We start from the raw sequence: 14,741 nt of genomic DNA, 5'->3' as shown, positions 1-14,741 counted from the left end.
GCCTAAATTACAACAACCTGGTACCTACAGAGTTCCCTGTACTTGTGGCAAGGTTTATATTGGGCAGACTTCGAGAACGGTGTGTACTCGCATCAAAGAACATACCAGATGTATCAGACTCAACCAACCTGGTAAATCAGCTGTTGCTGATCATGCCTTAACACCTGGTCATGATGTCTTGTTCCAAGAAGTGGATGTTCATGCCCGTATAAAGCAATATCGCCCAAGAATTATCAGGGAGGCGGTTGAAATACATAAATACCCAGATAATTTCAACCGCGATACAGGTTACAACCTCAATGAATCATGGCTACCTATAATCAGAACCATTAGAGACTAATGCTTTGCTCTTACTATTCATTGTCTCTAGCATTGGGCTAAAATGGCGTCCCCTTTACATCTTTGGGCACCATTTGAAGCTACCTTATTGCTTTCTTCTAGCAACCATCAATACGTCGTTTGTTTTCTCTTTTGTCTCCTGATAAAGAAAGGCAAGGTTCCTTTTGAAACGTTGAGTGCGTTTACAAGTATTTACACGGCATAAGCCCAAAAATATAACTCATGAATAGTTACGCGGGCCGTGAAAGTCTAAATGATAACATTAATTGATGTGTTCAGAACACTAAATAAGTAATCAAGACTAAAATAGAACACTGTACTCGATACAACATGTATTTAGAACATGTCAGGGAATACCTTTGTTCTAAGAAGATGAGATTACCACACATTCTTTGTAGGGCTAATAGGCTAATAGGCTAAAGGGCAAATGGGCTGAAGGGCTAAAGGTCTAATAGGCTACAAGGCTACAGGCCTAATGGGCTAGGGTTCCTCTCCTCTCTTTATCCGGGCTTGAGACCGGCTCTACATCTAGAGGCGGAGTTAACACCGTAAGGAAGGGAGAATGTTGGAAAATAATCTATACGAATATAGCTACTCGATCGACTATATACTACAGAAGGATGACTTAGGTGAGGGTAAGCGCTGGAATTATAGGAAGGTGTTGAAGCTGTTGTACTGTCGAGAGAGAGCTATTACTTAATAATACCTACACGACGTAGTTCATGCTCTACTTCAAAAATATCTTCTTTGTACTGTGTGTAACCAGCATCATGATAGGCTCTTAGCAGTTGCAAACGTTTTACGAGTACGTTGGGATCTTTACAGTATCTTATGTCTACATAGGGTAATAGAGGCTTGTTGTGAACTTTGAGTGTATATGTGGACAGTTGATGTGTGGGGATTTGTTTTGATGTATTACGTGCTTCAGCAGTAGCGTTTCTAGGTACAAACTTAACTTGTTTCGATAGCAATGAAGCGTTGAAATTTTCTTCTTCTTTATCTTGCATCTATTCTTGAGATGTCTGCACTGCGACAGAACGTGTAGTAGGCTTAGGAAATGAAGTAAAATCATCAAGCTGTAATGGCAATTAAACATTGAGATCTTCTTCTTCTACTTTGCCTTTACTACTATTTAGATCAACATCATTATCCTTATTATCGTAATCATGATCTTGCCTCTCTTTATCTTGAAGCGTGTGCTTAGTAACAGAACTTGTAACAGGCCTAGACAACAAGGGAGAATTAAACATCTCTCGCAGATGTGTACTTAAAATAAATAAATCAGTGTTGGCTTGAATACGGTTGAACTCTTTGTATTTTGTTCTCGATGAAGCTACATTACACGCGGCTTCATGACGTTGAACGTTGTATGCGTTCTTGAACTCTCTTTTACAAAGTTTGCATTGAAAAATTGTCCTACATGATATCTCATGACGTCTCTTGTGATAGCTTCGGGAAAATGCTTTTCCAAACTCTTTGCAAATATACCTAGAAATAGAGTTTTCCATGACGGACTTTTATCTTCTGCTAACAGATTCTTCTATAAATCTGCTAGGCACTTGTTACTCGCTACTTCGATGATGTGAACAGATTAGCGATTAACAATAAACTAACACAAAAGCGTATAACTAAGGTAGGAACAGTAAGGTTTAACCCCGTCAAGAGAGCAGCAGTGAGGTTAGCGATGTTCTGTTGTTGGATTTTAAATTCTGCGCTACGACATGCATAAGGTGGCAGCCTTGAGGTTTAGCGCCGTAAAGATGACAACAGTGAGGTTAGCGATGCTCTATTGTCCTTCAAAGTGAGGTTAGGGTCCGTCAAGATGACAGCTGTCAAAAAAGCACGTGGCTTTGTTTACCAAAAAGAGCAGGTGGTCGTAACGTCACACTCACGTGCTATACTACATCAACATGCGAAGTTCAAAGTCCACACCTACGTATTTAGAACTCTGCTATGTTCACAACGTTTTTACACATAGTTATTCTTTATGTTTTAAGTTCATGCACATACGTTATGTTAAGATAGCAGCACACGTACAAGCGATGGTCGCACGTTCGAGTAGAATTTGTTTAGTACGATAGTTGATGTATGCATTATCATAAGGTGATGTCTACATGCTTTTAAACTTTGCTGTTCTTACTGCTACAATGTTCGCATGATTTTTAAACATCGCTATTCTTTGTGCTTTAAGTTAGTGCGCATAGGTCATGCTAAAATAGTAGTACATTCTAGCGGGATAAGTTTAGTACGATAGTTGATACATGCATCATCGATAGGTGATGTGTACACGCTTTTAAACATGACTATTCTTTCTTCTTTATGTTCGCTTACACAGGTTATACTAAGAAAGCAGCACACTTATACGATTTTAGCACACTCTAGTAGAATAAGTTTAGTACTATAGTCGATGCGTACATCATCGATACGTGATGTGTACACGCATTTAAACATTGCTATCCTCACTGCTGCTGCTATGTTCACAAGATTTTTATACATCGCTATTCTTTGTGCTTTAAGTTCGTGCACATAGGTCATGTTAAGATTGCAGCACACACAAGCGATGCCCACACGCTCTAGGGGAAGAAGTTTAGTACAATAGTCGATAGATGCAAAATCGATAGGTGATGTGTACGAGCTTTGAGACACAACTATTATTTCTGCTTTGAGTTCGTGCACATAAGTTATGCTAAGACAGCGACACACAATTGCGATCGTTGTACACTCAAGCGGGAGAAGTTTAGTGTGATAGTCGAATCATGCAAAATCGATAGGTGATGTACACGCTTTGGAATATAGCTATTCTTTGTGCTTTAAGTTCGTACACATAGGTTATGCTAAGATATTAATGCGATTGCTACATGCTCTAGTGGAAGACGTTTAGAAACAATAACCGAAGCATGCAACATCAATAGGTGTTGTGTACACGCTTTTAAACATGGCTATTCTTTATGCTTTAAGTTCGTGCACATAGGTCATGCTAAAGTAGCAGCGATCGTTGAACACTCTAGAGGAAGAAGTTGACAATGATATCGGTAGGTAATGGATACAAGCTCTAGCAGTTGAAAATAAAAACTTACTGCTGCTCTGTTTACAAGATTTTTAAACCTGACAATTCTTAATGCTGCTCTTAACGACGTAGAACATGGAATTGATTATCTTTGTGCTTTTGACGAGTTCTAAATACGCAGGCGTGGATTTCGAACTTCGCGTGTTCACGTAGCATACCACGCGATCGTGACGTTACGACCACCTGCTCTTTTTGGTAAACAAAGCCACGTGCTTTTTTGACAGCTGTCATCTTGACGCCCCTAACCTCACTTCGAAGGACAATAGAGCATCGCTAACCTCACTGTTGTCATCTTTACGGCGCTAAACCTCAAGGCTGCCACCTTATGCATGTCGTAGCGCAGAATTTAAAATCCAACAACAGAACATCGCTAACCTCACTGCTGCTCTCTTGACGGGGTTAAACCTTACTGTTCCTGCCTTAGTTATACGCTTTTGTGTTAGTTTACTGTTAATCGCTAAGCTGTTCGCATCATCCAAGTAGCGAGTAACAAGTGTTTAGCAGATTTAAAGAAGAATCTGTTAGCAGAAGATAAAATTCCGTCATGGAAAACTCTATTTCTAGGTATATTTGCAAAGAGTTTGGAAAAGCGTTTTCCCGAAGCTATCACAAGAGACGTCATGAGATATCATGTAGGACAATTTTTCAATGCAAACTTTGTAAAAGAGAGTTCAAGAACGCATACAACGCTCAACGTCATGAAGCCGCGTGTAATGTAGCTTCATCGAGAACAAAATACAAAGAGTTCAACCGTATTCAAGCCAACACTGATTTATTTATTTTAAGTACACCTCTGCGAGAGATGTTTAATTCTCCCTTGTTGTCTAGGCCTGTTACAAGTTCTGTTACTAAGCACACACTTCAAGATAAAGAGAGGCAAGATCATGATTACGATAATAAGGATAATGATGTTGATCTAAATAGTAGTAAAGGCAAAGTAGAAGAAGAAGATCTCAATGTTTAATTGCCATTACAGCTTGATGATTTTACTTCATTTCCTAAGCCTACTACACGTTCTGTCGCAGTGCAGACATCTCAAGAATAGATGCAAGATAAAGAAGAAGAAAATTTCAACGCTTCATTGCTATCGAAACAAGTTAAGTTTGTACCTAGAAACGCTACTGCTGAAGCACGTAATACATCAAAACAAATCCCCACACATCAACTGTCCACATATACACTCAAAGTTCACAACAAGCCTCTATTACCCTATGTAGACATAAGATACTGTAAAGATCCCAACGTACTCGTAAAACGTTTGCAACTGCTAAGAGCCTATCATGATGCTGGTTACACACAGTACAAAGAAGTTATTTTTGAAGTAGAGCATGAATTACGTCGTGTAAGTATTATTAAGCAATAGCTCTCTCTCGACAGTACAACAGCTTCAACACCTTCCTATAATTCCAGCGCTTACCTTCACCTAAGTCATCCTTCTGTAGTATATAGTCGATCGAGTAACTATATTCGTACAGATTATTTTCCAACATTCTCCCTACCTTAGGGTGTTAACTCCGCCTCTAGATGTAGAACAGGTCTCAAGCCCGGATAAAGAGAGGAGAGGAACCCTAGCCCATTAGGCCTTTAGCCCTTTAGCCATTTAGCCCTTTAGCCCTTTTGCCCATTAGCCTTTTAGCCTATTAGACCTTTAGCCCTTCAGCCCATTTGCCCATTAGCACTTTAGCCTATTAGCCTGTTAGCCCTACAAGGAATGTGCGGTAATCTCATCTTCTTAGAACAAAGGCATTCCCTGACATGTTCTAAACACATGTTGTATCGAGTACAGTGTTCTATTTTAGTCTTGATTACTTATTTAGTGTTCTGAACACATCAATTAATGTTCCGATCCCATGATGAAGTTAACGACATCGAATGCAGGGTTCGATTCTAGTCTTGTTATGTTTCAATCACTTCTTTTGTGAGTTGCACAGCCCGACAAAGAATGTGTGGTAATCTCACCTTCTTAGAACAAAGGCATTCCCTGACATGTTCTAAACACATGCTGTATCGAGTACAGTGTTCTATTTTAGTCTTGATTACTTATTTAGTGTTCTGGACACATCAATTAATATTCCGGTCACATGTAGTTAACGAAGTTAACGACATCGAATACAGTGTTCGATTCTAGTCTTGTTTTGTTTCAATCACTTCTTTTTTGATTTGCAAGTTTAAACATGCATAATGATGTTATCGCTGCACACTCTTACTTTTGCGATGCAGGTTTAAACTTGTTCGATAGAGCTATGCCTTGACATAAGGGGAGGCCTTAACAGCTTATATATAACCGCTATTGTTTAAAGATGGCTGCTGTCAAAAAAGCACGTAGAATTTTTCAAATTACCCGCCACTGCATTTCAAAGGTATGAGGTTTAGTGCTGTAAAGATACCAGCACCATGCTCTGTTGATTAAAGATGAGAGCTGTAAAAATAAACACATAGGATTTTACAAACAAGAGCACGTAGAATTTCAAATTGCCCTCTACCGCGTGCATAACAGCAGCCGCCATCTTGCGCAGTAGCCTCTAAGCTAGTTTTCTTCATAAGAGCAGCCGTCATCTTGCGCGAGCACCCCTAGGCTGTCTCATAAGGAGTTGTGTTTAGCCGCCATCTTGTCGCTGCTATCTTGCGGAAGCATCCCTAGGACATCTCATAAGAGCAGCAGCCATCTTGTACAAGCGCTCTTAAGCCGTCTCATAAGAAGCTATATATAGCCGCCATTTTGTAGCCGGCATCTTGCGCAAGCATCCCTAGGGAGTCTCATAAAAGCAGAAGCCATCTTGTGCAAGCACCCTTAAGCTGTCTCATAAGAAGCTATGTATAGCCGCCATCTTGTATAATTAGGTAGCTGTCAATGCCAAAGGGCCTAAGTAGGAACCGAACCGTTGAACTCATCATTATACTATGTTTTTCTTATGCTATCATTTTCCTGATACTGCGAATCTACGTATTGGTCAGAAAAATTTTGTCCGCTTTGCTCTACGACGTAGCGTTTTCGAGATATTTAACATTTTGCATTTAAGCCCCAAATTTAATGAATCGGACCAGCACGGCACGCTATACTCTCTACCATAGCTATACCTGATCATGTTGCAAAACTTGCTTCAATACAAGATAAAACAGAGCAAATGCCAAAGGGCCTAAGTAGGAACCGAACCGTTGATCTCATCATTAGACTATGTTTTTCTTATGCTATCATGTTCCTCATACTGGGAACCTCTGTAGTAGGCAGAAATTGTTTTGTCCGTTTTGCTCTACGATGCACCGTTTACGAGATATTTAACATTTCGCATTTAAGCCCCAAATTTAATGAATCGAACTAGCACGGCACGTTAGCCTCTAAGCTGGCTTTCTTGATAAGAGCAGCAGCAATCTTGCAGAAGCGCCCTTAAGGCGTCTCATAAGGAGCCGTGTATAGCCGCCATCTTGTGTCCGCCATATTGCGCAAGCATCCTCAGGGCGTCTCAAGCCATCTTGTGCAAGCGCCCTTAAGCCGTCTTATAAGAGCAGCCGCCATCTTGCGCAAGCGCCCATAAGTTGTCTCATAAGGAGCCATGAATAGCCGCCATCTTGCGCAAGCATCCCAAGGGCGTCTCATAATAGCAACCATCTTGCAGCCACCATCTTGCGTAAGCACCCTTAAGGAGTCATGTATAGCCGCCATATTGTGTAATTAGCGTCGAGAGATGGCTGCTGTAGAATTTTTTAAATTATCCGCCACCACATTTGAAAGGTAAGCAGCTAAAGAGTGCAGCACTGTGGTTTGCGATGCAAGATGGCGGATGACAGCTGACGGATTTTTTTTTAATTGTCCAGGATAAAGATTGCAGCACGGTGCTCTCATGATTAAAGTTGGTGGATGACAGCTGTCACAAAAGCACGTAGGTTTGTTTCCAAACAAGAGCACGTGGAATTTTTCAAATTGCCGCCACCACATTTCAAAGGTAAGTAGCTAAAAAGTGCAGCACGGTGCCCTCTTGATTAAAGATGGCGGAAGACAGCTGTTAAATAAGCACGTGGATTTGTTTCCAAACAAGAGCACGTGAAATTTTTCAAATTGCCGCCACCACATTTCAAAGGTAGGTAGCTAAAGAGTGAGGCACGGTGCTCTCTTGATTAAATATGGCAGATGGCAGCTAACGGAATTTTTCAAATTGCCCGCTAGTACGTGCTTAAGTTAGTAGCCATAAAGGGGTCAGCACGGTGTTCTGTTGATTAAATATGGCGGATGACAGCTGTCGAAATTGCCTGCTACTACGATAAAGATAGCAGCACGGTGCACTGGTGATTAAAGATGGCGGATGACAGCTGTCAAGAAAGCACGTAGTCTCGTTTACCGATTCAAATCTCGCGCTAGTGAGGTTAAGTTGGCAGCACTGAGATTTAAGCCCTTCAATATAGCAGCACTGATGTTAGCGATGCTTTGTTTTCGGTGATAGCTGTCAAAAAAGCACGTGGATTTGTTTACCGATTCAAATCTCGCGCTAGTTAGGTTAAGTTGGCAGCATTGAGGTTTAGGCCCGTCAGGTTGGCAACAGTTAGGTTAGCGATGCGTTGTTGTCGATGATAGCTGTCAAAAAACACGTGACTTTGTTTACCAATTCAAATTTCCCGCGGGAGGAAGACCGGGGCCCTAGGAAGGCCTCCCGGGTGGCGGCGGAGGAGCGGGCCCCTGGGAAGGCCTCCAGTGCGGAGGCGGAGCAGCGGGCCCCTGGGAAGGCCTCCCGGGTGGCGACGGAGGAGCGGGCCCCTGGGAAGGCCTCCAGTGCGGAGGCGGAGGAGCGGGTCCCTGGGAAGGCCTCCCGGGTGGCGACGGAGGAGCGGGCCCCTGGGAAGGCCTCCAGTGCGGAGGCGGAGCAGCGAATCCTGGGAAGGCCTCCCGGGTGGCGACGGAGGAGCGGGCCCCTGGGAAGGCCTCCAGTGCGGAGGCGGAGGAGCGGGTCCCTGGGAAGGCCTCCCGGGTGGCGACGGAGGAGCGGGCCCCTGGGAGCCCTGCGGAGGCGGTGGCCGCCGAACCATCCAATATACCTACTAGTGTGCATGATGCGCTCATGGGATGATAATCAGGTGGTTTCCCCTTGCGTTCCAGATAATATAGCCTAATATAGCTGAAATATCAAATTTGGCGGGCAGGACGAGATAAAGCACATGGCGTGAAGAACAAAACTCGATGAGCCCCTACGGGCTTCGAAAGCAGTGTTGTAAGGGCCTAAAACTAACCTTTATGGAGATATTAGCATCACACTATCCTGCTGTAGGAATCATAAAAAAATGACCAGCCGTAACCATGGCAATGTCAGCTCAAGGATTCTACTGTAGAATACAGGCGTGGCGTAGGCTAGGCCAAGGGGAGATTCTGCTAACTCATATGCCTGTCTGAAAGAAAAGGCAGCGTGGGGAGGGGGTGTCATATAAAAATAATCGGAAATACTGTGAAATCCATAGGTTTCGGGGTCGCTCAGATGAATAGTGACTCTCCAGATGTAGTTTAAGTCCATGTTCAGACGCATCGGCACTGGGGTGACAAGGGTATAAATAAAACTCGAAATTAAACAGACTACAATAACTCTTTCACTATATATTGGTTCTTAAAATGTCAGTCAACGTCACAATAAAGAAATCTACAAGTATTCGTTTCACACATAATTAACAGGTGGTAAAATATCTGAAAGTAACCAATCAATAAAGTGCTGGGAATATGGCTACCAAGATGCTGCGGTTACAGTTTGTTTATCTAGTATTATCTATACTTTACTAAAACAGCGCCGTTCTACTGGACCGATTTCCTTCAGCCCTTTTTCATTCTCTCCGGAATTACCCGCCGGTCTGTAACTCGGAGTAATCCTACTAAATGACTCTACTTAGCCGCTTGAAGTTGTCGGCAAAGGAGCAACTTGGACTAGGAAGCAAAATGACCAATAGTTGAGTCGAGAGTCCCTGTGTTCAATTATGACACTCCATCGTCATGGGAGCCAGAAGGGGTGAAAAAGAAAGTGTCCGAAATTACCGTAATTAGTGTTGAACCCACAGTTCTCGGGTTTGGTAGGCTAATTCGTGACGGGTCCAATGACAGTTTGAATCGTGTACATCATATTTGTAGCGGGACGCGTAAATACATACAATTATCACTTGTTGTTTTGCAATATAAGCTGCGACAAAGACAGAGTTCCACGCGAAAATAAAACTTAACACACAACGAGAACTCTGAAGCTATAAAGTAGTTCTGAAAATATCAATCAACGTCACAAAGTTAATTTAACACGGGATTACCAAATACTGTATCCCGGGGAGCAGAGTGCTCTCGTAAATATTAAATCAATCGTTCGTCTATGTTTCATTTATTGAAAGACATATTCATGATCACTAGCAGTACCACTAACCGCCAGGATAGGTTCTCGACCAGCTTGTTCTCTGACTTGCTATAGTATAATCTGCTGAGAAGACGCTGAAGGCATGTATTTGCAATCATATTTTCCTTTTAGAAAAATTCTACCAGCCAGTCACATTTTTTACTTGAAGTAGTGAATTGGGGAGCCAAGGGTCATAAGGAACTGAACGTCGAGCAGCACACTGTGTCGTGAACGAACGACGACATTATCTGGTCCGTCACTCCAGCCCATGTAATCGAACTGTCAGGCCGCAGAGACATGCTACAAACACCTCAGTCTTCTGATCCCCGGTCGTTGCATTCTTCATAGTGAAACCAATGGCTCCATAACATATATAACTTCTTTTCTTGACGTCTCTGTGATTAATAAATTTTTCAGTTGCACCACTCAGCTTGTTTCGGACGCGCGATTCACTGCACGTCTGTCCAGCTGGTTTTCAAAAATGTATTTTTTTACTACGGTATATTTTAATATACCTCAGTTTGTAATACTAATAATATATATAGTCTGCAAAACTTGGCATGTTTTTGTGTTACATTCTCAGCCCAGGATGACTCTGAATGAGACCGAAACTTAAGTTTTTGAATTGGAGTAATTTGTGTTAGAGCTACTTCTCTTCAACAACACGCCCATACAGTGACTGTGAGTATGGGCCCTACCTGAGAAGACGGCGCAAACACCCAGCCCTCGAGCCAATAAAAAATAATAATTTACCCGGGCAGGAATCAAACCGACGACCTGTTGAAACAAAGGTCAACATGCTGTCCATTTGACCATGGATCAGGACACATTATCAACTCTGGCATGAAGTGGACCTGCAGTGACATCTTGTGGTGATACGCTGAACTCAATCCTAATATGCAGTTCTCAAGCCTACGGATAGATATCAGTTTCATTTTTCAGGAAACTATTTTGGAACTTTCATTAAGAGAATTCACCGCCGTCTCAATCTCCATACTGCCTGCTCTGTGCCGCGAGAATTGCGTTTACAGCGCCATTGCAGATGGCAGCACTTACCGTACCCAGAACACATGTTGGTTAAATGAGAGTTGGTCTGTAACACCAATATAAAATGAAAAATAATCCTTAACATGTTACTAATTCAGAAGATAATGCACATACACAGACTAACATTTCACATTTGAGCTTGGCTTAAGATATAGAAACGTAAAATATATACAATCTTACCAGTTACAGTAGATATTTTAGGATCATCCCACTGCTGCATGGTATATAACAATTTCAGAATTTTCTCGATGCGAGTAACGGAGCACCTTTTCAGTCTTTTTCTTACTGTTATTGCCAACAGTGGACGCAAAATTTTCTATCACTATTTCGCTAACCCTTTGTTCATGTCCAGACTTCAGGATACGTTTTATAGTACATAATGCAGTGCGTGCGTTTGTCATGTCATTAAATCTACCACCCAATCTCAGTGAACTAAATAGAGCTTCTATTGCGTCTCCAGAAAATCATCTAGTGAGAACATAAACTAACCGATTTTGTAACAGATAAGACACACATTCCACAGTTAGAGAGACAGCATCTTCCGTCTCATTAGTCAGACACTTCAGTTTTCATGTTTTTATTCCAAGCGAATTGTTTTATCTTACTCTATGAAATCATCATTCAACCATTGTAAGTATTTTACATGAAGGTAAATAGAAATGCACACAATCCGGATTGTTTGGCCGAAAGGCTTTACAGTAATCATTTCTGAACTAAAACGGATAGATCGGAGACTTCCAAGCCTTTAACGACGAAGTAGGCAGCAGGACTAAAGAACTTCTTTGAAAGTCGGATTAGAAGAAAACACAACAGTTTATTTGCGAGAGCAGGAGATTTTACAATATATGTGCCGCATACACCTTCAACATTGACCACGCAAACGAGCTTGACACTGGTTCGGTCATAGAGGAGCCGTACCTAATTAGCCATGTAATCGGCGATCACTGTTACACTCCTCTCTGTTGGTCTGAGAGTTTTACATTCAGTTCTAAGTCTTTCCTTCACTAATTGGGAAATCCCGACAAACACTACCAACATTTAGACTACCCGTCCAGAGTATTTGGTGACGGAGCTGACACTAGACCAGGAGTCCTGGATACTATTCCCCACGCCACATAGTACCGCGTGATTTGTTTTGAATGCCCGGATTTTGTCTTGCGAAAATTTTGGATTTGATTTTAAAAACGGTTGTTTTTCCGTTATATTTGGCTGCTTCCTTTACTTTTTTCAGACGATCAATTTCTGGGTTGACTTCATATTGTCTCTGTAGTCTTTTAACTTCATTATGGTTAGTCATCAGCTGTTATCGGAGTCTCAGAATTCTTAATCGGAGCCTCTAATGTCTGACTTTCTGATCACTGCTGTCCTTCTTACTCATTAGAATATTGACTCGGATAGATACATCGTTGTTCAATTGAATTTCGTACTCACCATCCGAAGTATTTCCCGCGGTTGCAGAGCTTCTTTCATCACAGATTTCTTGCGAAGAATATATCTTGTCGCTGTCTGCTCTTTTGTGGAGCTATTTTTCTGGTTTGAAGGTAATGGAGATAATTCGAAGACCGACTAGGCACGCTCTCTGGCTTCAATATATTTTATTTTTAGTTTTCTGTTTTGTCTCCATCTCTAAAATTCAGGCTACAAACACGAGAATAATCATTGATTACCCTTGGTTGATCCTTGCCATGATATAGCGTTAAGCCAATTTTCTCAAAGTTTTTTACTTGGGGGGAAACAGGAATCCTCACACCTGAAGAATTTGGATTTCCTGCTTTGATATGCAGAGAGGAACACAACAACGTGGGTACGGAGATAAGTTGGGTTCGTGACACCATGTTAACCGCATTGCATAGAGCAGGCAGTATATAGGATTGAGCCGACGGTCAGAGAATTATAATAGTTAGGCGTTGGCACTTTCTCATCTTAGGTTACCTCTAAGGGTTGGTCCTACTGATGTTTATTCAACGAATCGCATTTTAAAATGACTCCTAGTTGCTTCATCGGCTGAGGTTCACACCTCACTTAGGGCAGCTGGCGCGCCGGGGCAACAGGTAAGTTTCTTCATCCTAAACACTGTGACTCTAAGAAGATTCGAGTGGCATCCTTCCCTAACATTGCGTTATGTCGTACCTGCTTTGGTTTTAATGTAGGAATTTTACTAACTTACATTATTCTGGCATCATGTTGGTTTCTTCAAGAAGCGAACGTAACCGCTCGAAGAGGTGTGCACCCTCGTTTCTCTTATCTCCATGTTTGTTTCTTGTCACTAGAATTTCCAAAATTTAGCCGTATCCTTCACATTTTGGCTGTTGATTTTCTTTCTTTCTAGTCACAAGAAGTGGTGGCTTCAGCATCTCCTTCTCTTCATGTTGGCCTATTTCCTAAATTTTCTTTCTGATCTTCTTTTGGCCTACATTGTAGCGTGATCTTAGCTCCTGTTTAGCTTAAGATTCTTCCCACTGTTGCGTTGTCTTCCCTGAATAGTAAAAAGGCAGCAAGTTTATGCTAATATTTGAAGGCTTGTAGGTCTTGAAAAATGAGAGGGAGCTCAATTCTCCCTTGTTATTAATGAAGCTCTGAGGGCGCTCAGCTTGTTGTAAAATTACGCATCTTGTTATCAATTGTTATCTAAAGTAATCGATCACTTACCATTGTCATCTAATACTGTATATTACTGTATTTTCGATGAAGCAGAAATATATTGGCGTTTTAATTTAATGTGGTCGTTTTTTTATGTCCAGGCTCTTTCCCCATCCGTCTGTGGACTGCTGTAAAAGACAACAAAAAGAACCAGAAAAAGTCAATTTCCTTGAACAGACATTCCGACGCAGTCATTCGTCGGGAGGCCCTCTATGCAGTGGAATGTGTTACAAGAAATAAAATTCCTTACTGAGAAACTTGAGTTGAGAGAAAGAAAGAAAGAAAAGAAGAAAGAAAGAAACAAAGAAAGAAAGAAAGAAAGAAATAAAACAAACAAACAAACAAACGAAGGAAGAAAGAAAGGAAAAATAAATATTTTGAGGAAAATGCTAGGCTGCATCAAAGACAAACCACACGGCACAACCACGAGCTCTATTTCCACGTATACGACGCTGAAGACAAGGAATGTTTTCTAGAGTCACGGACTTCTGCTACTGGTTCAGCGAGGTAGAAGAAGATCCACACATGATGATATCCTGAAGCGCAACCCACTTCAGAAGAAACCTCAAGACCACAAGAGTTTCGAAGAAAAGCGGAAGCTGAAAACAGGGAGCAAGGAATGCGGGAGAAACGACATGAATGAATGAGTAAAGGAAATAATGTACTGCCAACATACCTGAATTTAACAACTAGAAAAATAAGTGAGTGACCAGAATGAATAAGTTAACGAAATACAGGAAAATAATTTCTGAATTCATCAAGTGTTTATTAATTACAGCGCGTGATCCTAAAAATAAATCTATTTCTCCAGTAAACGTAATACAAAACATATTTTCAACTAATGGTGAATTCAAGCAATAATATCTCCGGATGTTTGAACGTGAAATAATTTACGGTGTGAGTTCTAATAAGAAGACTCCTGTTACGTAAGAAAGTCTTAATTACCATGCCGTGTCGATGTAGCAATATAGTACAAATACCTCAGCACTTCAGTTTCGACAAGGGAAGGTTAGATTGAGTTTATTTACCACCCCCATACTGAGGTGACCTTGATGAAAGGACTGTTAACGTATACAATACAACCTACAAACGTGGCAAGAGAGAGAGGAGGATCGATTCTGTTATCAGAAACTTGCACTGAAGCGATAACAAAAGCTTCTGCAAGGTTGACTGAGTTTTATGATGAAGACATTAAAGGGTGTCCGGCTCCATGGCTAAATGCTTAGCGTGCTGGCCGGGTTCGATTCCCGGCAGGGTCGGGAATTTTAACCTTCATTGGTTAATTTCGCTGGCACGGGGCT

Source organism: Anabrus simplex, chromosome 3, assembly GCF_040414725.1.
Source record: "Anabrus simplex isolate iqAnaSimp1 chromosome 3, ASM4041472v1, whole genome shotgun sequence".
Lineage (NCBI taxonomy): Eukaryota > Metazoa > Arthropoda > Insecta > Orthoptera > Tettigoniidae > Anabrus > Anabrus simplex.
This window is presented reverse-complemented; position numbering follows the sequence as displayed.